The 25277-nt window shown below is 39.6% G+C and overlaps 1 long non-coding RNA gene and 1 other non-coding gene across 2 annotated transcripts; both read left to right on the forward strand.

Moving 5' to 3' along the window:
- The first annotated feature begins 2427 nt into the window (after positions 1–2427).
- On the forward strand, positions 2428–2509 carry Trnal-aag. Its single transcript has one exon. It is a non-coding gene; the product is annotated as a tRNA-Leu (tRNA).
- An 18434-nt stretch (positions 2510–20943) lies between these two features.
- On the forward strand, positions 20944–25275 carry LOC124156844. Its single transcript, XR_006864406.1, has 2 exons — positions 20944–20982; positions 25204–25275. It is a non-coding gene; the product is annotated as an uncharacterized LOC124156844 (long non-coding RNA).
- Positions 25276–25277: the final 2 nt, after the last annotated feature.

The raw sequence follows: 25277 nt of genomic DNA on the forward strand, positions 1-25277 counted from the left end.
ATATCCCTGATAATCAAGCTCGGGTGTAAATTTAATTATGCAAATGTCATATTCAGATAATTATTGGCCAAAAACGAAGGGCTAAATTGCTTTTATAAAGGCTTTTATAGTCGACTCGTTTGGAGAGCGACGATGAGGTAATAATTATCACGTTAAAACTATACAGCGCCGTTAATCAGTCGATGTGATTTTCTGCTTCATGCTTATTTATAAGCTGTGCTTAATTTGGAATACAAGCAATTTTAACAGCAGATTAGGCACCGAGTGTTATGCATTATTAGGTGCTAGTGTGTAAGCTACCTCCTCACTAATTACTTCTCAATTTTACTTGAAGTATGTAATAAGGACTTCATTATCATCACTTACCTATCTCGGGATACGGTGTGTTAATTTTAATTTTATTTTTAAGTTTATTATTAATTAAGTTTAATTTCTCGTACCAGTCAATGTTTTGCTAGACTAATAAACTTGGGTTCTTCTTTTCAAGGTATTATAATTCTTCGTAAAAATTGCACATGAAAAAAAATCGTTAAACTTACACGGTCTGCATAGAAATAAAAAAATACATTTGACATCTTTACCCTATATAACATCCTGATACCCACTCATTCCGGTAAAATGAGCAGTAGGGAAGTGAGGGCGGTGAAAGTGAAGGATTTGCATAAAAATTTATGTGTAAAGTCGGGTAGTATCGCACTATGCAAAATGTAAGAGGTTTTTAAAGATTAACCAAGTAATGGCTTCCAAAAAATTAACCAAGTATAGCAAATGTTCAAGAGTACGTACTGGAATAACCCATCACACTTAACACTAATTAATTTGGAATGTGTTGTGTGCGCTATATTCTCATAATGGGTGTATATTTGTTTGTGAATAGGATGATTAATGTTTCAAAAATAACTGAAAACAATATTACCAATAACTCTCTGAGAGCTATCTGAACGGATACATGATTTGCTATTTATAGTGGTAAGAATCATTGAATTTGAACGCTAGTTGCGTGGGTACATAATTTCCAACATATTAATTTATCAAAAAATATACTTATAGTAATGGTATGTTTGATTGCCGCTAGTTAATAAGATATTTTTAATATATTTTGATACTTGTAATGCCTGACTGATATAGCAACGCAGAGATCAACTGCTACCGGTGATAGAATCGCAAAATATTGAAAATATATCCGTAGGAGGCATTGTGTAGACGCACTGTGAAACTAGTTTGGGATAGTATTCACCCCAAAATTTCAAAAGCTGTCCCAATAATAAAACCATTTAATTCCATTCCGATATATTTCATTTCTTTTGAAATATTTGCTCCCAAAATCCTGGTAAAAAATTGAATCTATGGATATCTAAAGGCATGTATCATCATTTTCTTTAGTGTCATTTTCTTTTGCGTATCGTTTTCGTAACGATGATTGACATTTTTCTCCAAATGTTTTTTATTTAATTTTTGATCAGAAATTGATATTTCCAAGGCGACCACGTCGGAATATCCATTCAAAAATGTGATTATGCGATTTTATAATTGTATTTATTGTGTATTCGTGTGATTGAAGAAATTAGTTTGGAAATGAAATTATTTGGAGATTTTTTTCACCCTAAAAACTCTAAAATTAATGATTTTGGAGGAAATGGAGTTGAAATTATTGAAACAGCGCGTGTCTTTTATATGTAGCGACGTGTTTTGGGTGACTGACTGGTTCACTCATCAACGCACAGCTTACATCACTGACGACAGAGGCATGAAAGTTTTAAATTATATTCCTCGTGTCATGCTTAGGCCCACTATGAAAGTATTTTTTTCGTTTAATAACTTTTGGAGTTGTATTTAACCCATTAATTTTAACTTTTTTGACATCCCGAAGATTAATGTTGAACTCTGTCCATAAGTTTTTTTGTCGCTTTTTTAACTTTTCCTATTAGAAGTACAACGAAGAAATATATGTCATTGGGCGGAAAAATAAAATCTTTGATTGATTCTTTTCTACAATTTTTCATACGTTTTCTCATTTGAACTTTCTTGCTATCAATAAAAATGGTCAGATAAGGTTTGGTTCATAAAGTCGAGTGGATTTTTTCGATATGATTTGTACACCAATGTTCCTAAGGATTGATTCCCGAAAAGCATACCATCGATTGGTCCGGGGTTATCGCATTAAATCAGCAATTATGTTGAGCGCTTTTATTTGACTTTTGCGTTTCCAAATTGGCTCTTCAGTCCCATAGGACGAAAATGACTAGTTTCCATTAATGATTCTACCTTGCAATGGAATATTCCCAAAACAAACAAAAAATGCGTTTTCCTCTATTTCGAGGAGATGACATGAGGAGAGGATTTCGAGGAGATAATGAAAGGGCATTCAATTAATTAGTGCCTAGAGAAAGATAATCTGAAGACATTATTTCCTCAGTTTGTTCATGCGGTAGCGTGGCCGAGCGGTCTAAGGCGCTGGTTTAAGGCACCAGTCTCTTCGGAGGCGTGGGTTCGAATCCCACCGCTGCCATATTTTTAGTCGCAATTAGTAAAAATGTAAATGGCACTACTAAGAAATTTTTGAAAAGATTATATCTTTTCGGCAGGTATACTTATGCGTACATTTACTTTTACGTACTAAACTTCCTCAACTTCCCCTCTGTCGTATTCATTTCCCTCAACTTATTATTATATTCTTCATTATGCTATTATCATCTTTCTCATTGTCATATGGTCAGTTGACAATGAATTATATTTTTTAAGACCCTAGTATAATGGGGTTAGGAAATTTAGGATTATTAGGCTCGATAATAATATTATTATGTTCTCATTCGTTGAAGAGTGTATAAAAGCTAACAAATTTGTTTATTTTTACCTGTGCAAGGCATTTATTTTAGGTGCATTTAATTTAAGCCATATACAATGTTCTATGGGTCAAAAAAGTTTTCTAGTAAATTGAGTTACTTACGCTCTGAGACGAAATGTGAATCTCTTTTTGTTACATATTATGTATTTTATTGGTAAAATGTATGATGTTTGAAATTTGAGCACCGTAATGTTGAATGTGGCAGTTGAAATTCTTGACGTTCACCACTTTAGGAGAACCAAGTATGAAATACTTAATATATGCAATATACAATGAAATATGAGTCAAAATAGTTTCCCAGTGAATTCAGTTACTTGCGCTTTGAGACGAAATATTGCTCTCCTTTTACTAATACTTCTCTTTTACTAATATAACTGTAGGCGACCAATTTCCAAGCCACGATATTCAGCCCTGCAGATGGAGGAAGAGTCGTACCCCGAAAAGTTGGCAGCCATGGAGGAAAATACGCGGTGGAGTACCTGAGCAACCTTCACAGCAAGTATGAAATAACATTTCCAATCAATATCTAACGTATTATAAGGTGCAAGTAATCTCAGTTGATGAAAAATCGTAGACTCCTTACTCTATTCCACTCTATCTCGGAGAGATATTTATATTTTAATGACAAAATATCCACAAATAGAAGACTTTTAAACAATCGAACTGTATACAGCGGCAGATCTATGGGGGAGGGGGGAGGAGTATGAGGGGGCTATAGCCCCCTTGAGTATCCTATTTACACTAGATAGAATGGCAATTCTTTCCGACCCCCACTACTGCTGGAATTTTTAACCCCACTTAGTTTTACTAATATAACTGTGGGCGACCACTTTCCAAGCCACGCCCCCCTTGTCCCTATCCTGGATCCGATACTGAATATATATTATTTATATTTAACATGCCTGAGTAAACGACTGGGGCTTAAAACAGCAGGAGCTGCGAATCCAATTGCTGTATCGTAAATAATATCGCTCCAATGACGAGAGTAGAAGGCATCACATTATTCGGTGAGGCGTAGTTCAGCTGAATTCAGTTGGTAGAATTTTTTTAGCGATATTTGGTTGCTGAATTTCCACCGTCTCCGTCTTCAATCCCGAATCTTTTGCGATCCCCGCCTTACCGGACAATCATCTTGAGGCTATCCCTCGTGTACTTTAACCCTTTCTAACCCAGAGCTTCTGGGAGAAATCAAATTTCAAGATTTCTCAATTTGAAAAATTGGAATTTTAGCGCTGCATTTTAATTATCGTGGCAGATAAATATTTCTTCATCAAAATGCACACCGAAAAATGATATGTAGTTTAGATATTTCCTAAATAGAGCTGAAAATGTATATATTTTTGATGTTGTTTAGAAGCAACATTGAGCTTCAAAGGGTTACTTGAATCCTCAATTGATTCTTCCGTTTGGGTTGTTGACTTCTTATTACGGACGCATGAAATCGATTTAGGCTTTACTTGGTGGAAATGCAACATATACATAAAAATTATTAATTACAAATGGTAATTTCTGTACTTTAATATAAAACTCCACGACCAACATTCTATGCATACTAAGGACCAGCGGCGTAGCTAGGGATACGCTTTGGGGGGAATGACGGGGGTTAGTGGGGACTACCTCCCATGGAACGGGGAGTTCAGGAAAATTTTTGAAAAATAATGTCTGAAAATGCATTTACATCATTTTGGCACTTAAAATCTAACTTTAAGCAAATGCAGTTATTATACATCAAATCCAGACAAGTTTTTTTCACAATTTTTTGATTTCTCTGCGTCTTTGGTTGTTGGGAAACATCCCCTCATTCTCCCCCCCCCCCCATATTTACGCCACTGCTAACGACCTTGAAAATGACATAAAATTTCAAAGAATTTCGAAACAATGGTCGTTAGAGGAGTCTTATATTAAGGTGTGAAAATTACTATTCCTTTGTAGTTTATATTTTATCATGAATCCTTATTACGGGTTTTTCTCCTTTTATCACAGTATATATTTACGGGGATTTTTAGGTAGCCGACGGCATGTCCTGGCTGAAAGCCAGATTTCGCTTTTTTGTGTGGGCAAGGCACAAATTGTGCGGAAGAGAGAGAAAATAAAATCTACCTCCCACAAATCCGTTCCCTCCTCGCACGAGTAGGTCGGTTGATGTGGGAGAGATCTCCACAGAGGGTTGGGAGTCGGAGCAGCACGGTAATTATGGCATTTTAATACGGTAATCAACACCGCTTATTATCCACTTAGCTCGCAAGTGGATTCTCCCCTGTGACCGGGCTATATAAGCTTCCGCTCCGAGGAACGCATTATGCAAGTGTCCCATGAGGAAACCGACCCTTATGCCATTCAACATTACCTCCCCTATCCCTCTCTACACCGAAGGGTTTTGGGACCCTCGTAAGTTTGGGGATCCTACACCCCATACGTATTATAAAGGGTCTCCCCCTTACCCTGTCCCCTCTCAAAAACCCTGGATGACACGACCCCTTCTCCGAATCCTCGCCGGAACTGACTCTCTGTGGAGTAGTAGGGGTCCGAATTCGCCCTTTTTTCCCCCACTCATGGGAAACGGGGAAAAAAAAGTTTCGTATCGGAAAATCGATAGGGATTCTCAGCGCATGTGACGGGGGGGTGCAATAAGGTTTGGGAGGAGGGGTGAGTGGGAGGGGGTGGGGGAGTTTATGGCGAGGGAGGGGAAAGGATATGAGGGGAGGGGTTATGGTGCTGTTTTGAATTAAAGTTGGGAGGGGGTAGGAGGGGTGAGATGAGAAGGGGTGGGAAGTATTGGTTTATGGGGTTCGAGGCTTTTGGGTGGGGTGAATGGAAAAGTTCCACCTTTCAATAATTGAAGGGGTTGTCTCCACGCTTTTGGCGCCGAAAGCTGGTAAACATCGCCGTGCACCATGGCCCTGTCACCAAGTCAGTGCACCAAAAGGAAATTAATCAAGCAAGAGTGACGAGAAAGAGTGGACACAAAACATACAGCTATAATGGATGGAGTGTTTATTTTATTTTTTCACACGTATTACTCCTCACGATAAATGATGGAATTTTGTTTCACCTCCCTTGGAATACAGTTCCTGTGTCTTCCATCAAATAATCAATGGAGGCATAAAAGTGGATTAAATTGTGTTTCCTTTCCCGTATTTCACTAGTATTTTTAGAGTTACTCAGAAAAGTTATCTTAGTTATCTAACCTGATTGTGGTCTTCGTTGAGAAAATGTCATTAATAATCAAATACATTACGAAAATTGAAGATAACGTTCAGAAAATGACCTGACACGGCCAATAAAACTTGAAAAGTTAGTGGGAAACAATAATGAATTTTACATAAAACTATGGAAGAAATAGGAATCTTTTACTGCCTTTGTAGCCAACGGCGTACCCAGGATCTAAATCAGAGGAGGGCAAGCCGTAGTCATTCAATTCGTAACACAGAAAGGGTTATGGAACCAAAAATTCAAGTAAATTATAACAGCGCTTTTATAGTTTTTATAAAATTACTTGTTTGGAAAAAATATTTTTATTTTGGTTACATGTTTAATACTAATATCACATTTGTTTGATTTAAAGAAAATTTGTTCAAAAATTCGCTTTCAAAAAAATTTATTTTTGTTTCTAGGGTGGGGGCAGCCGCCCCCTCCCGCACCCCGCTGGATACGCCCATGTTTGTAGCCATAAGTTACTAATATACACTATTCTAACGAGCATTTAGCAATGGTTCTTCCACATTCCACAACTGGAACACCCAAATGTACCCTAATTCTGGTTGCGACACATTACTCCACTTCCACTACCAATTTTACGATATTTCTCATGTTTGGATACGATTTCTTAATGCTAAGTTTGTTTGAATATAAAATTACTGTTACTCACAGCTCGTGGATAGGATTCTTGTAATGGATACGATTAAGGATACCCACCATGCCACGCCGGTACAATTATTCATAATAGGGTAGTTTCCTTCATCAAAGAAAACGAAAGGCATTGATTGCGATTCGTTACCCTTTGTGTATTCATAATATACAAATAACCGGTTTAGACGAATGGCAAGGGTCAATTTTATCCTCATTTTTAAAAGGCCAGATTGGCGCCCATGCGATGGCACTCCACTCGACGTCACAGGGACCTAGTTTCTATACGAGTAGATAGGAGTTTTACTTCGTCTGAGGTTACCAATGCATGCATGAGGCACATAGCTCAGGGAAACATGTCTAAATAATCACCTATTAAAACTGGCTAAGGTCGGAAAGTTTTCCTCGTTTGATAAGGTATTAATAATCCTTATTTAAGCCATGCGCTACCAGCTAGCAGGGTACTCAGCTACCTGCTAGCATCCTGCGTCCTATCAGCGCTCAGAGCCTCACCCCAAGGTCACCTCAGTTGCTGCAGTGGGAACCAGAACGACGTCACACGGGAGTTTTCCCGGCATTCATACTTAGCCGTCGCGTTTTCGCGCGCTTGAAAATTTTCACTTTTCATTTAATCGTGAAAAATAGATATCGTCATTTAAAAATCTAAAACCGTGAAATACATACTCCAGGAGTAATAATCTTTCGATGTAGGCGATAAAAAAATAATAGGAAACAACCCTATTCAGATTTCATTTTGCTTTATCTTTTGGGTTGTTCACATAAAGGATATCACTACTATTTAGTCCTTACGATATCATCATTATTTCTCCTTCACCGCAAAAGAGGGTGTGACGCGTTTTGACGCGGTTTTGAATGACTAAGGGCTTCTTCATCATCATCCCTATGGTGGATAGATAGGATGCTGTGTTTGCGGCGTCCGTGGCTGTCTGACGCGCGGGGAAGGGAAGGAGGCGAAAGGGAGATTAAGGGCTTGAAAACCCTCTCGTGAGACCCCCACCCCACCACGACGACAAACAACAAACGGGATCAAGGAGTGGGAGGGGTGGCGGAAGGAGGGGTAGGATGAAGGAAGGGGAGGGGTGGGAAAGGATAACAGGGGGGGGGGGGGGAGTTGAGGGTAAACAGCGCTGGCGAATCGGAGAATGCTTGTTGACGAAGAGGGGGATTTTTTTATTCACCCCCACCACCCCTCATTTCAAAATCCCTTCTCCGATGGAGGAAAGAATGTGGGGATATTACTAAGGAAGGGGATTATAAATATGTATCGATTCGGTGTAATTGATGCAAGTTGAGAAGCACATAGATTTATTTGGAATTCTTAAAGCAAAGCACAACTATCGCATGAATAATCTAATTTTCAGGATCCAATACCTGAATACCGAGGAGAAAAGATATTTTGTCTTTTTGGACCAAATATTTAATCACCGAAAAATTTACTCCAGCCTGGAAGTCATAAATTTCATTAAAAAATGAAAATTGTTTAATTTTTTACATCTGTGCAACGCCTTCTGCACATCCGTTGCATTTTTTGACGAATCACACTGCTTTCCATTATATTTTGCAAATTTTTTCTTTATATGCCCGGACGAGTGTGAAATAGCACCCCTCTTTTACTTTTTCACCCGGAAATCTTCCCACAACACTCCTGACGAATTCTAGCTTCTTCGGGAATTTGCTACAAAAATTTCTTGTGTGCTCTCCCTCTATACTTTGAGATTTTCATCGGATGGATACTCTGAGATTTTCATCGCAAGGTAGAACATTCAAATATCTCAGAACACCAAAGTTAAAGTTAGTATATCTCTCTCAGGTATACAATTGTATTTAAATAAATTTGTTTTCAAAATTTGGGTAAACGCTAATGTCTTTTGCGAGTACTCGTGATCTTAATATGTTTGTTTTTGCCAGCAATGCTAAAATTTACAGAAGGCATGGTAATCAAATGGTCTGCATTTATTACACGGTATACCATCTCACAATATCCGTATCAAGGCTATACCAAACTACGGTGAACTCGAGGAATGCACTAATCAATGAACAGGAGAGGATGAATTAAAATTACTTAAAATACTCATTGTCTACGGAAGCTTCAAAGGTAGCAGCCGGAAACACAATCGGAGCCTGAAAAAATGTCTCTAAGTCATTTTAATCCTGGCCTCCGCTTTCAGCTCCCTTCAGTTCTTTTGGCGTCTTTGGTAACTGCCAGATCTTTCCAATGAGATTTTCATCGGTTATAATCCCACAAGTTAAAAGATTCAAATCTATCAGTCCAGCAAATCCATTTGCAATAAGGCGACTATGGCTGATATTGATGACAATGAAATCTTTTTTCTTTTTACATTCCTATCCTCAATCCCCTTTTGCTCTCCGTTAGTCACACCGTGATAGGCTGTTTAGTTTTAGGCTGGTTATCAATTGGCCATCAACCGGCGACGTATTAGATTTCAATCTCTACCTAGGTCTGCCTATCCGTCGATTCATCCATCTTCTCACCTATGTTACGATTAGCTCAAACTCTAAAGTCTAGTCCACTGAGGATTTAGAAGACAAATACTCTCCCCACCCCCTACGTCATCTATCAGCCAACTCTATTTCGCTATTCCGCCTTATTCTGGGCATGTATCTTCTGTTGTTTTTGATATATTGCGTAATACTGGTTGTATAACCCGAAGATTCATGAAAATTGTAGAGTTTCAACCGTGGAGACAAGGCAAAATCAATAAATCACGCACCAAATTCTCTCATTCAAATTCTCCCTTAATTTTCTCAGGGTGATTTTAGTATTTTTTTCTCATAGGATTCAAATGACTTGGAAGATTTATTCCGGAGAGGGCAGTGTAAATGCTACGTGCATATCACGTGAAGTGAAACCTGCCCACTCCGGTCAGGTGTAAGGGCAACGTTCTCACTTGTTCGTTCTTGATGGCTTTAAAGAATAAGGAGTGACGAGGGCCAAAGTCCACTCGAGAAGGATTCTTCGGTAGGTGGTTAAACAACTGGCACACATTCAGAGAAGTCTTATTCATGTCAAAGATTATAATCCATAAATCCAACGGGAAAAATACATATTGGTCCCTGAGATGGCTTCAGAGTTGTTGGACTCTGAAGTCCTCTCTCTGGACATCTCCGGTCCACTACCGGAAATCGGATCCTGGTTAAGGCGAATGATTTCATTCTCTTTTGGTTTTTCGCAAAATTTGTGCATTGCGGGTGACCCCGTAAAGAAATTACCGTGGCTATTCCCGGTATTCTTAAATTAGATTCCAACAATGGTTTGGTGCAGCTATCCTATAATTTCTCTTACGAGATCTTTCCAATTTGTGCATTTATTTTCTTTCACATCCTTCATCATCTGATCCATATACTTTATACGAGACTTGCCTTTTCCTTTCTTTCCATCTATTTGTCCTTCGATGGTTGTCTTCATCTGGCCATCGTGTACCAAAATATGGCCGATTAGGTTGTTTCGTCTCCTTATCAATGTTTTCACGAGACGCCTCTTTTCACCAACTTTCCCTAGGACTTCATCATTATTTTCTCATTTGATCCATTTGATCCTCATTAATTTAATGGAACGGTATTTTTGTAAAATATTAGGCATGAAATGACTCATTATAAAGGACCCGTAATATATACCTCTGGCTTATCTGCGTTTCATCATCACTATCATCACTTGTCAACTATCCTAAGTATGGGCGTACCCAGAATCAGAAACTAATGGGGGGGGGGGGTCAAAACTAGCTGTGGTCGTTCAAGTTGTAACTTTTTTGCACAGAAAAGGTTAATGAAACCAAAATTTTAAGGACATTATGACCGCAATTTCTTAGTTTTTATAGTTATTTGCTTGAAAAAGGAATGATTTTTATTTTTGTTCCATGTTTTATACTAATATCATTTCAAAAGGAAAATTTGTTCGCTACTAGGGTGGGGGGGGGGGGCAATTCCCCCCCTGGGGAACGCCCATGATCCTTAGAATGGTTTGATGCAGCTCTCTTCTCTGTTCTCTTACGAGTTAGTCTTTTCACTATAGCGTATTTCTTCTCTTCCACATCCTTCGTTACCTGATCCATTTATTTTATCCGAGACTATCCTTTTTCTTTCTTGCCATCCACTTGTCCCTCGACGATTGTCTTCGTCAGTCTATCTTTCCTCAATATATATTGGGTGAAAGTGTTCATTCTGCGTTTATTTCCCGAGAGAACTACCTTTGAGGTTATCTGGTATAGCTCCGCATTAAGGATTCACCTCTCTCAGCCCTTCCTATATATATCCTCCCTTAACCCTTCCCCTCGTTTACCCTACCCGCCTTTTCATGTGCGAACCCTTTCCCAAGTTTATCGGGAGGGCGAAGGAGGAATCCCTTCCCCCCACTCCAGCCTCCTTGCGAGTCCTCTGAGGGGCTGGAGTGGATTTCGCCCTGGGTGTTTGCTGGAGCGTTGGGGCGTGGATGGGGCGAGTGGCAGTGGGGGTTGGGGGGGGATGAAAGGGGTGGGGGTGGGGGATGGCCATAAACCGCAGCACTCGCCGGCGTGGGTGGCAACATATTGCTCTCCACGGGGCCTATGGCGACCTCTGCCCCCGCATTTGGTATTTCGCTCACCCTCGCACCCTCTGACATCCCCTCGATATGATATGCGGTCCACGTGGCAGGGGGGACGCTGCAAGTCTGTTGTATACATGCGATACAGTACATGGCTGGAATGGAAGACGGAGCTTGAAGAATATCTTAACTATTCTACATGGAGTCTAACTTGATTGAGCACTACAGTATTGGTAGGGTGGTTTACGAACTAAAAAAATTAAATGCGTTTACAAGGCTACTGGAACGGTATGATTTTTTTAATAGGTAGGTATTGCTAAACTGATAGCTACGTGTTCTTCTTAAGTTTTTTATTGTTAATTGACATTGTAACATTTGATGTTTAAATACTGATGCTGGCACTGTTTGGGAGTAATTGATTGAAGGAGATGGGGATTGTTGAGAGGGAGATAAAAGGGAAAGTTGCTCGCACGAGTGAGACAAAAAAGAAAACTGTATCTTGCATAAAATGAAAGGAAAGAACAAACGTCCGACGTTACCACGATCATTTATATCATTTACAGTGATAAGCATCTCTACAGACCTGCGATATTTGAGACTGCCTTGAACTCTAAACATCAGTGCGATTTCTTAGGATCGTAATTAAGGACGATTAAGTGGCTCAGCACCCCTTTCTTCGGAATGAGGAGCATTAGTTAAAAATCATAAGTATCATAGTCAGAAACATACGACGTCTTCTTGGCACTGAAAACGGTAAAAAAACTCTAATTATCCATCATTTAATTCGAGTATATTTTTAAGAAAAATATGACGGGCTGTCCCATTTAATAATACATAGCCTAAATTTTCATTATCCGTGGCCATCGATTTGATAGCCGGTTCATGTGATTGGTGGACGCTGCAAATCTGTTGTGCATGAAAAATACAAGGTGGCTAAAATGAACGACAAAAATTGTAAGAAAATCTTCACTATTCAGCTCTGAGTCTGACTTGATCGAATATCACAGTATTATTTTCGTCTCTAAGGTATAAAATTAGAAGGTGACTGAAACTGGATTTTTTCAAAAAAGTTAACCTGGGTATGTTTTGCACTACAAACGACAATATTTACTCGACTGCCCTTGCGTGCCTACCAATTTATCATTTTTGTATTTCTTTACCTACGCATTTTCTATTCACTGGAGTGGTGTTCTCTTGCTGAGGAGCAGCGGATGATCAAGACATAGAAGGTGTGGATAGGGAGTAATTCCTAGACTAATATTCTTAGGAAGCGCAGCAAAGGCTCCAAATTTATTGAGAGTAGTTTTATCCTTTTTTATTCTGCTTCTCTATTATTTTCCTTTATAATTTTCTTCATTTAAAGCATTCCAATGAATTGGAGGCTGTTTACCGTCAGCGAAATTTCATTTACGAAGGGTAAAAATAAAAAAAAGCATGGTGAAATATCTGTAGATAAGCATCTATTTACCGCTTCACTAGTTACCTCGAAAATTTTGTAATATGTCTGTTTTTTTTTTAATAGAATCAGGAAAATGCTCACTATTCTGAAATAATTTATAATAAATATCATAAAAGTGCTTTGTAATTGATTTTTTGCTCTTCTTGAACTGCATTAAATAAACAAATATGTCGCAGAATTAAATGGCGATCAAGCTATTGGCCTTCCTTTAAACATTCTTTTACCAGTAAAATTATAGATGATAGTTGCCTGCTTTTCGATTCTCAATACGTTGGTTCGTCAAAACCATTTTCCCTCGGAGTTAATCCTCTCTAATGATGATTTTTTTAAATAATTGATGACTCTAGGTACAAATCAATTTGTACAATACGGGAACTTAGTGTTTCAAGGATTTTGCGATAAAAAGTTCAAAAACTTACAGACAGTCGATTCTTAGGACTAAGATTAGGCAACTTTTAAACCTATTTGGCACCTTAGTGTGGGTCATCATTTGATTTATTCACTTAATTAAGATTATACAGGTCTTAAAACTGACGAGGTAATGATCAGTAATGGAAAAAGTGATTTTTAATCACCAATCCGCGTCCATGATATAATTTTCCAAGCATTCTCACCTCAAATACCAAAGCTTTGATTTATTGCCTTGCGGCATTTCAGCTCTTCCTGTGATCACCCATTGATCCCCAATTTGGTCAATGTCTGCTCCCACTAATCTTGCCACCCTTAACAGTGTTACAACTTTTTTTTTGCAAAAATTGTAAAATTTAGAAACCCAAATCTCCGCGAGGCACCTACTAGTGCAGTTTTATCCTCTTTATCCCTCCCTAGTCTCTCCCATCTCCGACTTCAATCAGACATAAAATTCATTTATAATGCCCTTAACCCTTTCCAACCCAGAGCCGATTCTGGAAGAAATCAAATTTCAAGATATTTCATTTTGAAAACTTGAAAATTTTACACTCAATGATAATTATCCCGGCAGCTAAATATTTCGTCATTAAAATTTGCACAACAAAATAATAGGTATTTTAGATAACTATTAAGTAGAGCTTAAATTTTAAACATTTTTGATGTTGCTTGGAAGCAACATTGGGTTATAAAGGGTTAACTCCGACAGTCCTAATATTGTTTCCTTCTTCAACATCAGAGTACCTTCCCGCCACACCTATTATACCTCTTTACTCCACATTCCTACACTCAGGCTGTTAGTAATTAAGCGCTCTCTATTCCATAGACTTTCTTTTCCAATAAATTCCCTCCTGGGTGATAATGTTTCCGTTCTCTCTGAGAATTAAAAATTTTACTCACCTGCCTTCAACATATTTAACGCATGAATAACTATATAGCTGGATAAATGTTTGTTGTTTTCGTTTTTCGTTTTATTTAAAATTTTAATGAATAATTACTTTATTTAATCATTTAATTTTAGTTGTTATAAGTGCACTATAAATTGGCAGTCTTGCTGCATGTGTACCACTTGATTAAAATAATAAATAAATAAAATTTCAAGCTAGAGACTCGAAAAACAAGCCAATTATTGCATGGATTTCCCCATGGCTCTCTGCAAAGCAAATTAATTTTCTTACTCCCGCAGAAATACTAGTTATGTATTTCCATACTGTCGTATCCTTTTTTCAATCTTCATTCTAGCGGTTGCAACAGTGATTCTAATGGCGCTGAAAACATTTTATTTTTCTTTACACCTTGTCATAACGCATTAGTTGTGCAGCTCATAAATTTTTCTCGGGAGTTCCGAGCTCGGGCGCTGTTTAATCTTCGGCCTCGAGAGTGGCGTTATTCAAACTGAGTGGGATGTAGCGCGTCGTAAATCGCCTTGCCCTTTACATCACGCGGAGCTTGTGTGCGTGTCCATATTTATTGTGTCATGTTCCACGAGGCTCCTTTATAATAACAAATGTATCTCCTCTTTTCTTCCCCACCCTTACTTAAACCAAGTTTTCGCCCAATCTTTTTGATCCACCGCCACTCAGCCCATGTTCTTTTAAACCTCTCATCCCCCAGCCATTCTCCGAGCCTTCCTGTTGCTGTGAGCCCTTTCATCCGACACTAATTTATACGATGGGCTCTCTCTCTCCCCAGAGCCTCCGCAACCTTCTCGGGAAACTCACGAGAGATGGGAGATACCCCACTCCTCATTCGCCAAGTTTTCCTCGTTCCCTCATCCCCCTCCAACTTCTTCATCTTCCTCCCAACGCTGGAAAAGGGGCTGGGGAAACCCTTTACCCTACCTCCTACCACTTGTATTTATCTCTGATAAATGATGTGGCGCCGACTTTTGTTTGGTCTCGCGAACCATTTCATCTAACCTCATCCCCCTCAGCTATAACAGAAGGGTGAAGCCTCCTACCTCTGTCTGCCTCGCCAGACCATGCCACTACGCTACCGCCCAGGCTACCCCACACCGCTTACTCTTCAACTCATCCCCTTATATTTATTCCCTCTCTAGATATCCCCCCATCCTCCGAGACCCTCCATTCTTTATTTTATTTCTTTCATGCCCGAGTTCCCTTCACCCATCCTACTTCTCTTTCAAAGTCCTTTCATCCCATTTAGTTTTTCCCTCGTTCCCCCTTTCTTATCGTTCCCCAGCTCAGCAACAGAGAAGAAAAAGCCCCCTTTCTGGCGTTTTATGCTTGCAGCGGAGGGAAAAAACTCGACCGCTGTTCCCGCCGTAATGAAGTGTCCGTCGATATATGAGAGGGCGGCCGCTGGGAGCCGTCGTGGGTGGTTGAATGGGGCTCTCTCTCTCTCTAAATTTGCTCCGTTTCTCCCTTTCGTTCTGTCCGTAGAATATTACAAAGTGGCGCCAATGCATTCTCATCAAAGGTTTTTCGTCACAAAAAAAGAATGCAGCCGAAGAGTTCTTGTCTGGATCTCGAGAATTTTCTTGAGAAACTTATTTTAAATTTAGATCTGCTCATTTCTTTTTATGATACTAATTGCGAAGAGAAAATGATGTTAAGCTTGGTCTGGTGTAACAGAAGCATATTAGAGTAAAGTAAAGGCAATGATCTACGAGATGTTCTTTTGTGGAGCTCTGCCAGTCTATTTCTTATGAATACCTACTCATGGCATTCTAATAAATTCTCTTACTTGCAATTACCCTGCTAATAATTAAAATGCTGCAACTGATAAATAGTTAAAAATTTTAAATGTAAATTCTTCATTGCTTATTCAAACATTTATTAAATATCAGAAAAATGACATGAATCGAGAAAAAATGATAGAAAAGATAAAGTGAAAATCAGCTTATCGATCACCGATTTGATCACCTATTTGATTCGATAGCAGCTGCAGCTGAATTATCTCACATGATCAGGTTAAATATTCTTGAATGCTATTCCTAAATGTTTAATTAATTGATTTTTCTGGGGTGGGTACTTATAGAGCCACTAATGCTTTTTCGACATACATTTGCTATCCAATATTTCGATATTATGATTTGTGCTTATTCGGATGTTGCTGAAAATCTTCCTTTTGGACTAAATGACAGGCCAAGTGGATTAAGAAGACCCAGTTTGTATTTCACTGAAGTGATAGGTATGCCCACTTTTTGCGAATGAATCATTTCTCTCAAAGAGTATAAGAAGGTATATTTATTTTCAGTGTCATTATCAGTTCAACCAAATATTCTCTCGTTGCCATTCAGGCTCCTTTCACCTTTCTGACCTCTTGTAACGTCTATTTTAATCCCATTTCTTGGTTTGTGAAACAAGTTATTCCTAAGTGGTTTTTCGTTTTTTTTTGCCTATGCAAGCCGTTCTATAGAGAGGCAATCTTTCTGATTTGAATGAGGCCTCGATTTTAGTTCCTTCGTTTTCATTCAAATAATACCCATCGTGCTACGTACTTGCCCTAAGCTTTTTTGTTTTACAATCATTTTTTAACTACTGAAAGTCCGTAAGAGTGTCCTTGGCGGAGTACGTTAACATTCAGCTTTTTCAAGGCCTTAGCTGTAAAAAAGGGACCCTGAACCACCGCAACTAAATAAAAAATAATACCACGTATGCAGAAATCTTATTTGATTGTAAACAGCATTCATAATTTTTATCGGGTCATTCGGAAAAAGCTTAAAATAAAACGTTATTTTTTACCACTCCATTTATGCCCCTCTTTTTATTTTTTCAATGAGGAATGTCATAATTTCTTCTTCCTCTTGAATATAAATTTCGAATGAACAACTCTTGTAGACTTGTGTTGAGAAACCAATTTCTTGAGATACCATTACCCCTTTCTCAGCCCCATTTAAAGTTCGAATGAAGTATGTTACGAGGTAAAACTTATCTTTGCAAATTTATTCAGCATTCAGCACTCCTAAATATTAAATATCTTCCTTTAATTGAAGATCTCTCCGATGTAGGAATGAATCATGGCCTATTGACTTCGGTGGTGCTCAGAAGAGCCATTTTGCTTCTTATTAATTGTCTAGTATGGTAATCACTGTAATAATCTAGTATTTATCAATTTTAATTTTTAAAGGTTAATTGAATAAAATTAGAATTATTAAACGTTGATAATCATTATTAAGTGATAATTTATGAGGAGTCGATTCAAACGAAACATTTGCCTATCAATTTGTCAGCAGCACATTGACTCAGTATCTAGTCCATCACTCTTCCAATAAATTAACACTTATTTATAATACGAAGAAGTTGGAACAAACACAAAGATCAATTTCAAAACTCATCTTAATCGTGATAATTTTGATTTTTTTTTCTTTTATTCAGTACAAAATTGTCTGATGCCAGTAATTTTATCTTCAATTTTTGATTGCTTTCATTTCGAAATTGGTTATGGAATACTGCAAGTTATTCCATTTCCATTTACATCAAACCCCGTAATCTCTTAAAAGTCTTCTTTTGAATATTTTAACTAGGAGTTGTTTCACATTTGTAGCCCGATCTGCGGAAGGGTATTTGGGAGAAATTTATTACTTTCGTATTTAATATACCAGCTAAGGTGAGCTGCTTTATTGAACTTCACGAAGCTCGTTTGAATAGGAATATTTCTACATTTTTCAACCGCTATATAACTTTCCTCTAGATTTGAAGACACCGGTCTTCTCAATTACGGGAACATGTTGTAAATGTTTCATCTATAGACGTTCCAATTCGAATAGCACGTAAAGAAGCAGAATTTTTCGGGGAAATATAATTGTATCCTGAATCGCCTGAATTCGGTTCATCGGATTATAAACTCGATAACATGCAAATCCATTACAAAACACGGAGACTATAAATCCATACTTCTCGGGACGAAACGACAACTTTTTATTATAAATACAAATTTTTCTTTAACTGCTGAGTATATTATCACTACTAAGCATACATGCCAAACTACTGCGTGAAGTCTTTTCGGAATTCTCATCGGTTTAATGCTTTGTATATCACCAGCATTTCAGTGAAAGACTCGTTCATCGTCATCAGGGTAAAACAATAATTCCAATGCATAAAAATTCTCCTGTAGCTGAACATAGCATTATCAATGGAGTCCACAAAATAAAGTGGGATGGCGCCAAATTAATCTGCCGTTCCTTCTGGGACTGGCTTGCTACGGAGGCCATTGAAGTCAGGCTTAATTACAATACTTTCAATCTAAACACAGGATGTAAACTTAGCGGTCCGTGGAATACTATTACAAAGGAAACAGAAAATGAAAGAACTCCTCCTTTTTATCCTAATTTACTAGATTTTTCCGGCCGATATGTAGTAACCTGGCTGTTGTAATTGTTTATATTTACATCTCAAAGTTTTTTGTTCACCAACGATGAAGTTTGCAATGTTAAATATTTGACTTGGCCGGGAAATTCAATTAGTCATAGTCATAGTCATATATTTTTTCATGGCGAGCACAGGGTATAAACTTAGCAGTGCGAGGAACTCTATTTTAGAAAAACAAAAAAATGATAGAACTCGTTTTATGAAAAGATTTTTTATCCGAATCTACTAGATCCTTAGTATATTTAACTCTGCACTCGTGCGTATGACTGCGTACAAAGTCACATGTGTTTATGCAGTGTTTTTTGTTCAGTCAAAATTATTCTTTCGCCCTCATGGCGATGAAAGAGTCGTTCATTGAAATGTTGGTGACATACAACGAATTTAACCGGTGGAAAACCTTTGATGACTTAACGTAATTAATTCGCCGTGAAATTATTTCGTACCACAATACCTAACGACTGCTTCCCGAGTAAAAACTGTTGGATTTGTTGAAACAGGACAATTAAAAAAACTTGCGTAAAAAAATTGTGAGATCCAATTCGTGGTTACCGTGATCAACTGATGCCGTCTTAAGTCAATACTTTTCACCATCTGCTCAGATTTACGCCGTCTTCATTAAATCGGGTTCGTTTGTGTGAGGTTATCTGAGAGAGGTTTAAGCGGCAATTATCGAGTGGGCTATAAGCCTGCTCGAGGGCGCGAAGCATCTTGCTCCCCCTCTTTTATGACAGTCATTAAGAGAAACGGAATAGGGGACTTTTTATTAGGTGCGTGGGAGATAAGCTACCGCCCAGCCGGCTTATCCAGTCTTTAGCTGCTTCCTATTTACTTTACTCTCAATCCTACTCATCCCACCCTATCTCTTTCCCTTGCCAAAAATTCTCTGAAGGGTTCAATTAGGAGAAATATTGGGTAAACTAGACGAAAAGAAACTTTGTGAAGGAAAGGGTGGAAATTTCTTTTTTAATGCTGAGGAGTTAGGGATGAACAATTGCTATGGTATTCTATTTCAAAATGCTGAGGTTGATGAGATAAGAAATATTTTTCAAGTTTTGTTTTCGAAGACCCGTTATTATCAAGTATGATAGGATTCAGGGCCGGAACTATGAGTTTTGTCAGGGGGGAGCAAAGATCAGTTTGCCGCTCTCCTAACCTTAATTCTCCCTCCCCTTCCCCTCCACAATAATATAATACATCCGAAAGCTATTTTATTTAGATGCGGTACTTGAGATTACGCACCGTGTTTGATATCAAGTTTTTTTATCAAGTAAATTGAATTTTTAGTAATATTATTGTTTAATAATTTATGAATTAATAATTTTTCGTAATGCAATAATTTAATTAGAAAAATTATATATTTTTATGATAAAGTGATATATAGTTTATAAAATAATATAGCAATAAACTTATCAAATTTTGCCGCCGGGCACGTGCACCCTTTGCCCCGCCCTGTTATAGTGTTGGGGCATGGTCAACGTTTACAGTTACGTAGAGCGGTTATCGTAACTGAAGAATGAAGGCTGCAGTAAAATAATTGAATTCCAAATTATGAGGAGATAAAAATTTCTACGAATGTTAAGGATTCATAAACTTTGTTGTTCACACTCATCTATATTTTGAGATACGTTATTTGTCAGGTATTGTTAAGCCAACCATCATAGGCGGCAGAGGAATATAGAGTTTAGACTTCAGCCACTCAGGGCTTGAAAAATAACTTCTATAGTAAATTCCTATTCACCATTTTTCTACTGAGCACATTACTGCGAGTAGAAGTAGTAGACAGAGTAGGGTAGAAAATAAACCGAGTAGCTACTTACAATTAGCATTTTCATAGACTTGCATCAACACTGCAATGAATGTCTTCAACATGTTGCATGCACCCCCACATGGCCCTGCTTCTGGTCATGCCTGCCTTTGGGGGGCGGTGGGCTGTTATCAACATCATGATGAAGAGCAGAGCCCTTTGGCCTTTTATCTACGCAAGAGGAGGATGTGTCCGCAGTTCTCTCCAGAGAGAGGAGTCGGCCGGGCTGGATCTCTCCGGCGTCTCGACGAGCTGGAGTAATTAGAGGGGACTTGTATTTTACTCTCAATAAATACCCTCACTAGTATCCAGCGGGAATTTTATTCATATTTTCCCCGATTCTCGACCACACCCGCGAGTCAGGAGGCAGCCACTCGACTCTTGCGACTCGCGATTGTCGTTACGTCCCGGCGAAGGCGTCGGGATGCGACATTAAAACTGGTGTTAGGTGTGTGGGGTTTTTCGAGAATCGTCGTCGTGGCCGCAGTGTGGAGACCTGAGAAGGCCACCGAAGAGCCTCACTGAGAAGCAGAGGACATCAGGGTGGAGACCTGAGAAGGCCACCGAAGAGCCTCACTGAGAAGCAGAGGACATCAGGCGCTGAGAGGGGAGGCTCTACCGACTAGTCGCCGCCACCCCTGAGATTTCGGCATCACCTCATCGCAGCGGTTCGTCTAGAGAGGAAGCTGCGCTGAGAGAGGGTACAAAGGAGAAGTCGGCTTTACTGTAAGTAAGCCACCCTGATTCCTTTCCTCTGCCCTTTGTATCGCCCTTACTAAGTTTGTCTGCTAATTGTCATAATGTCCGTCACAACGATGACTAGCTCAGAAGGCCTTGATAGCCGCGGAACGTTCTGCAGTATTTCGGAAGCCATAAAGATTGTTAATAAGCCATTCGACGGGAACAAGAAAGAACTCCGGGAGTTTTTAGAAAACGTGGACGTTGTGTTCGAGTTAGTAAATCCGATCGATCATGACAAATTATTAAAGTTCGTGAAGGCTCGGATAACGGGGGATGCTCGTTCAAAAATTCTCGTCAGAGATCACGCTCACACGTGGCCCCAGGTGAGAGCTATTTTAGAAGAAAACTATGCTACAAGACGTACCCTAGACTATTACGCATGCGCAATGTTTAACTCCAAGCAAGGTCCGACGGAGAGCATTGCAAGTTGGGGTAATCGCATAGATTCTATGCAAACGGAATTGAGGGAAGCGGCCAGACGAGTATCTCAAGAGGAAGAGATCGCCGGCGCTTTAGCCTTAGTTAACCATCTCGCGAAAGCTTGCTTTGTTCAAGGGCTGGCTAATGAGCGCATACAAACAATTGTGAGGAGTAAGGGAGAAGTTATACTATTGCCTGCTGCGGTAGAAGTCGCCCTAGAAGAGGAGAGTGCCATATTGTCACTGAAGGAAAGAGGGAATATGAAAGGATATTTTAAATGTGAAAATTGCGGCAAGCCTGGGCATTCAGCGCAAAAATGCTACCTTAAAGGGAAGGTAAACATGAAAGAGAAGGAGATAAAAAAGGTAGAAAGTGTGAAATGTTTTAACTGCGGGCGATTAGGCCATTTTTCAAGAGACTGTCGCAGACCAAGAGCCAAATCCTCCGAAAATGGATCGCCACAGCCGCGTCAAATTATGGATGATAACTCGCGGTCGCTGAATGGGAAAGGAGATAAGAGCTTTCGTCTGTCGGAAGTAAGAAAATTGTCGAAAGGGCCGAGTCGCTGTGACGTAGCCGATACGATAACCTTCCAGAGTCGAGAGAGCAAACGAGGCATCTTGCGTCTTCTAATTGATACCGGTGCAGATGTGAGTATTATTAAAATGGAGTCCTTGAAGGGGGAAACCAGGTGTTGGCCGGAGGACTACTTGCTATTAAGAGGCATTACTGATAAGCCCATCAAGACAAAAGGGAAAGCGGCTATATTATTGGAGGCGAAAGGGAAGGTGATGCAACATGGTTTTCATTTGATAGAGGGAGCCGATGTTCGTCTTGAAGTAGATGGAATTCTCGGTAGGGACTTCCTGAATGATCTTGGCGCAGTGATTTATTGTACACAAAAAAGGGTCTACATGAGAGGCCTACTCATGGACTTTGACTCAAAAGAATCCATGAAAGACGTAACTAAGGAGATTAGAAAAATATCTATACCCTCCCGAAGTGAAGTGCGAGTAAAAATTCCTACTGCATCCACGGGGGTGGGAGTGATAAACAAGAAAGAGATAAAAGAGGGTGTCTTCTTAGCATCAGCTTTGACGGAGGGGAAGATGGGAGAGTGCATTGGAAGCATTTTGAATATCAGCGATGAGGAACAAGAGGTAGAGATTTCCCCTGTTGAGTTGGAATCTGTGGATACTGATATGAAAGAAATTCAATGCAATGTTGAAAATAATTTGTCAAGGAAAGAAGTTTTACGGAGTTGCTTAAGGCAAGAGCATCTGTGTGATCTAGAAAAGAGAGTGATCACTGAATTGTGCGAAGAATTCGCAGATTTGTTTTATTTGCCTGGAGACAAGTTATCGCACACTAAGACGTTGAGTCACGAGATTCCCACTCCCAATTTAAGAGGAGCCATTAATACTCGACCCTACCGACTCCCTGAATCTCAAAAGGAAGAGGTAAAAAGGCAGATGGAGAAAATGCTAGAAGAGGGGATAATTGCTCCCAGTAAAAGTGCATGGAACTCCCCAATACTCGTTATACCGAAGAAAGCTGACGTTACGGGAGATAAAAAGTGGAGAATAGTGGTGGATTTCAGAAAATTAAATGAATAATCGGTGGGCGATGCCTATCCATTGCCAAATATTACAGACATTTTGGATCAATTGGGAAAGGCACGATATTTTAGCACATTAGATTTGGCAAGTGGGTTCTACCAAATCCCGTTGGATCGGAAGGACCAATTTAAAACGGCGTTTAGTGCCTTAGGAGCTCACTATGAGTTTCAAAGAGTGCCGATGGGTCTTAAAGGAGCTCCTTCTACTTTTCAGCGCCTTATGAATACGGTATTGAGCGGTTTACAAGGGTTACACTGTTATGTTTACCTTGATGATATAGTTGTGCATGGAGATAGCCTAGTTACGCACAATCAGCGCTTGAGAGAAGTGTTCCAAAGGCTAAGGGAACACAACTTGAAATTGCAGCCGGAAAAATGTGAGTTTCTTCGCAAGGAAGTGAACTACTTGGGGCATGTGATTTCAGAGACGGGGGTCAAACCAAATCCCTCGACTGTGGAGAAGGTGAAAAATTTCCCCAGGCCGGATAAAGTAAAAAGGCTGAAGGAATTTCTTGGATTGGCGGGGTATTATCGCCGCTTCATACCGGGGTTTGGACTGATAGCTAAACCTCTACATGATTTATTGAAAAAGGATGCAGAGTATGAATGGAAGGACGAGCAAGAAGATGCTTTTAAAAAACTGAAAAATCTTTTGATTACGGAGCCAGTTCTTCAATACCCAGATTTTTCACGCCCATTCATTCTCACGACCGACGCGAGCAATCACGCGTTGGGGGCTATATTATCTCAAGGCATCATTGGGCAGGATCCGCCCGTGGCTTATGCAAGCCGTACGCTCGGTAAAGCTGAGGTAAATTACTCCGCGACGGAGAAGGAAATGCTAGCCATCGTATGGGGAGTTAAGTACTTCCGTCCTTATCTTTACGGCAAAAGATTCACCGTAGTCACAGATCATAAGCCGCTGACTTGGGTATTCAATGTAAAGGACCCGAGCTCTCGGTTGATGAAATGGAGAATCAAATTGGCGGAATACGATTTCGATGTGGTATACAAGAAGGGATCGGAGAATGCTAATGCTGACGCGTTAAGTAGAATTTACTCTTTGGATGCTGAAGAGAAGACGGATGGTGTTGCCAATCTATGCGAGGAAAGAAAAAGAGAAATATTGAAGCAATATCATGACTCACCTCTTGGGGGACACACAGGAATGAATAAGACGTACAAACGAATCAAGCAGTATCATGCTTGGAAAGGAATGAAAAAGGACATAGAAGAATACATTCAAAGATGCGAGAGTTGCCAAAAAAATAAAATCACTAGGAGGAAAACTAAGATGCCGTTGGAGATAACCACTACGCCTGAATGCGTGTTTGAAAAATGTAGCCTCGACATCGTGGGACCCCTACCCGTTACAGATGACGGAAGTAGGTATTTGCTCACTTTTCAAGACGAGCTGTCAAAGTTTATGGAAGCAATCCCAGTAAAAGAACAGGATGCAACCACAGTGGCAAGAGCGTTTGTGGATAATATCATCTTGAAGTACGGTGTTCCTCAAACAATTTTAACTGACCAAGGCACTAATTTTCTAAGTGAAATATTCAGTAATACATGCCGATTACTAGGAATAAAAAAGTTGAAGACCTCAGCGTATCATCCAGAATCGAACGGAGCCCTAGAGCGAAGTCACAGAACTCTGATAGAGTTTTTACGTCATTTCATCTCGGATGACCAGACAAATTGGACAGAGTGGGTGAAGTACGCCATTTTTGTGTATAACACTACACCGCATTGCGCAACGGGATTCTCTCCGCATGAGTTGATGTTCGGGAGAAAGGCTAACCTCCCAGGAATATTGCAAAAGGACCCCTCAGTTCCCTCGTACACGTATGACGACTACGTGAAGGAATTGCGGGATAGGATGCAAAGTAGTCACATGAGGGCCCGAGAAGTCTTACTAAAAGCAAAACAAAGAAGTAAGGAAATTTACGACAGGACTACTCACTTGGAGATATTTAAAGTGGGCGATAGGGTCCTGTTGCATGACGAAGCCGTTAGAAGGGGGCGTTCAAAGAAATTATCTTCTCAGTGGATCGGTCCGTATGATGTCACAGGGGTGGACGGAGTGAATGTTACGATAAGGAGGAGAAGGGGGTCGGAGGTGAAAGTCCATGCCAACCGGCTAAAGATATTCTTCTAATCTTCCGCAGGATCCTAAAAATGGAGATGGGAGCCTGCATCTTCCTCTGTTTGAGTCTCGCGACCATCGGAAAGGGGGAAGACC

Source organism: Ischnura elegans, chromosome 4 (assembly GCF_921293095.1).
Source record: "Ischnura elegans chromosome 4, ioIscEleg1.1, whole genome shotgun sequence".
Classification (NCBI taxonomy): Eukaryota; Metazoa; Arthropoda; class Insecta; order Odonata; family Coenagrionidae; genus Ischnura; species Ischnura elegans.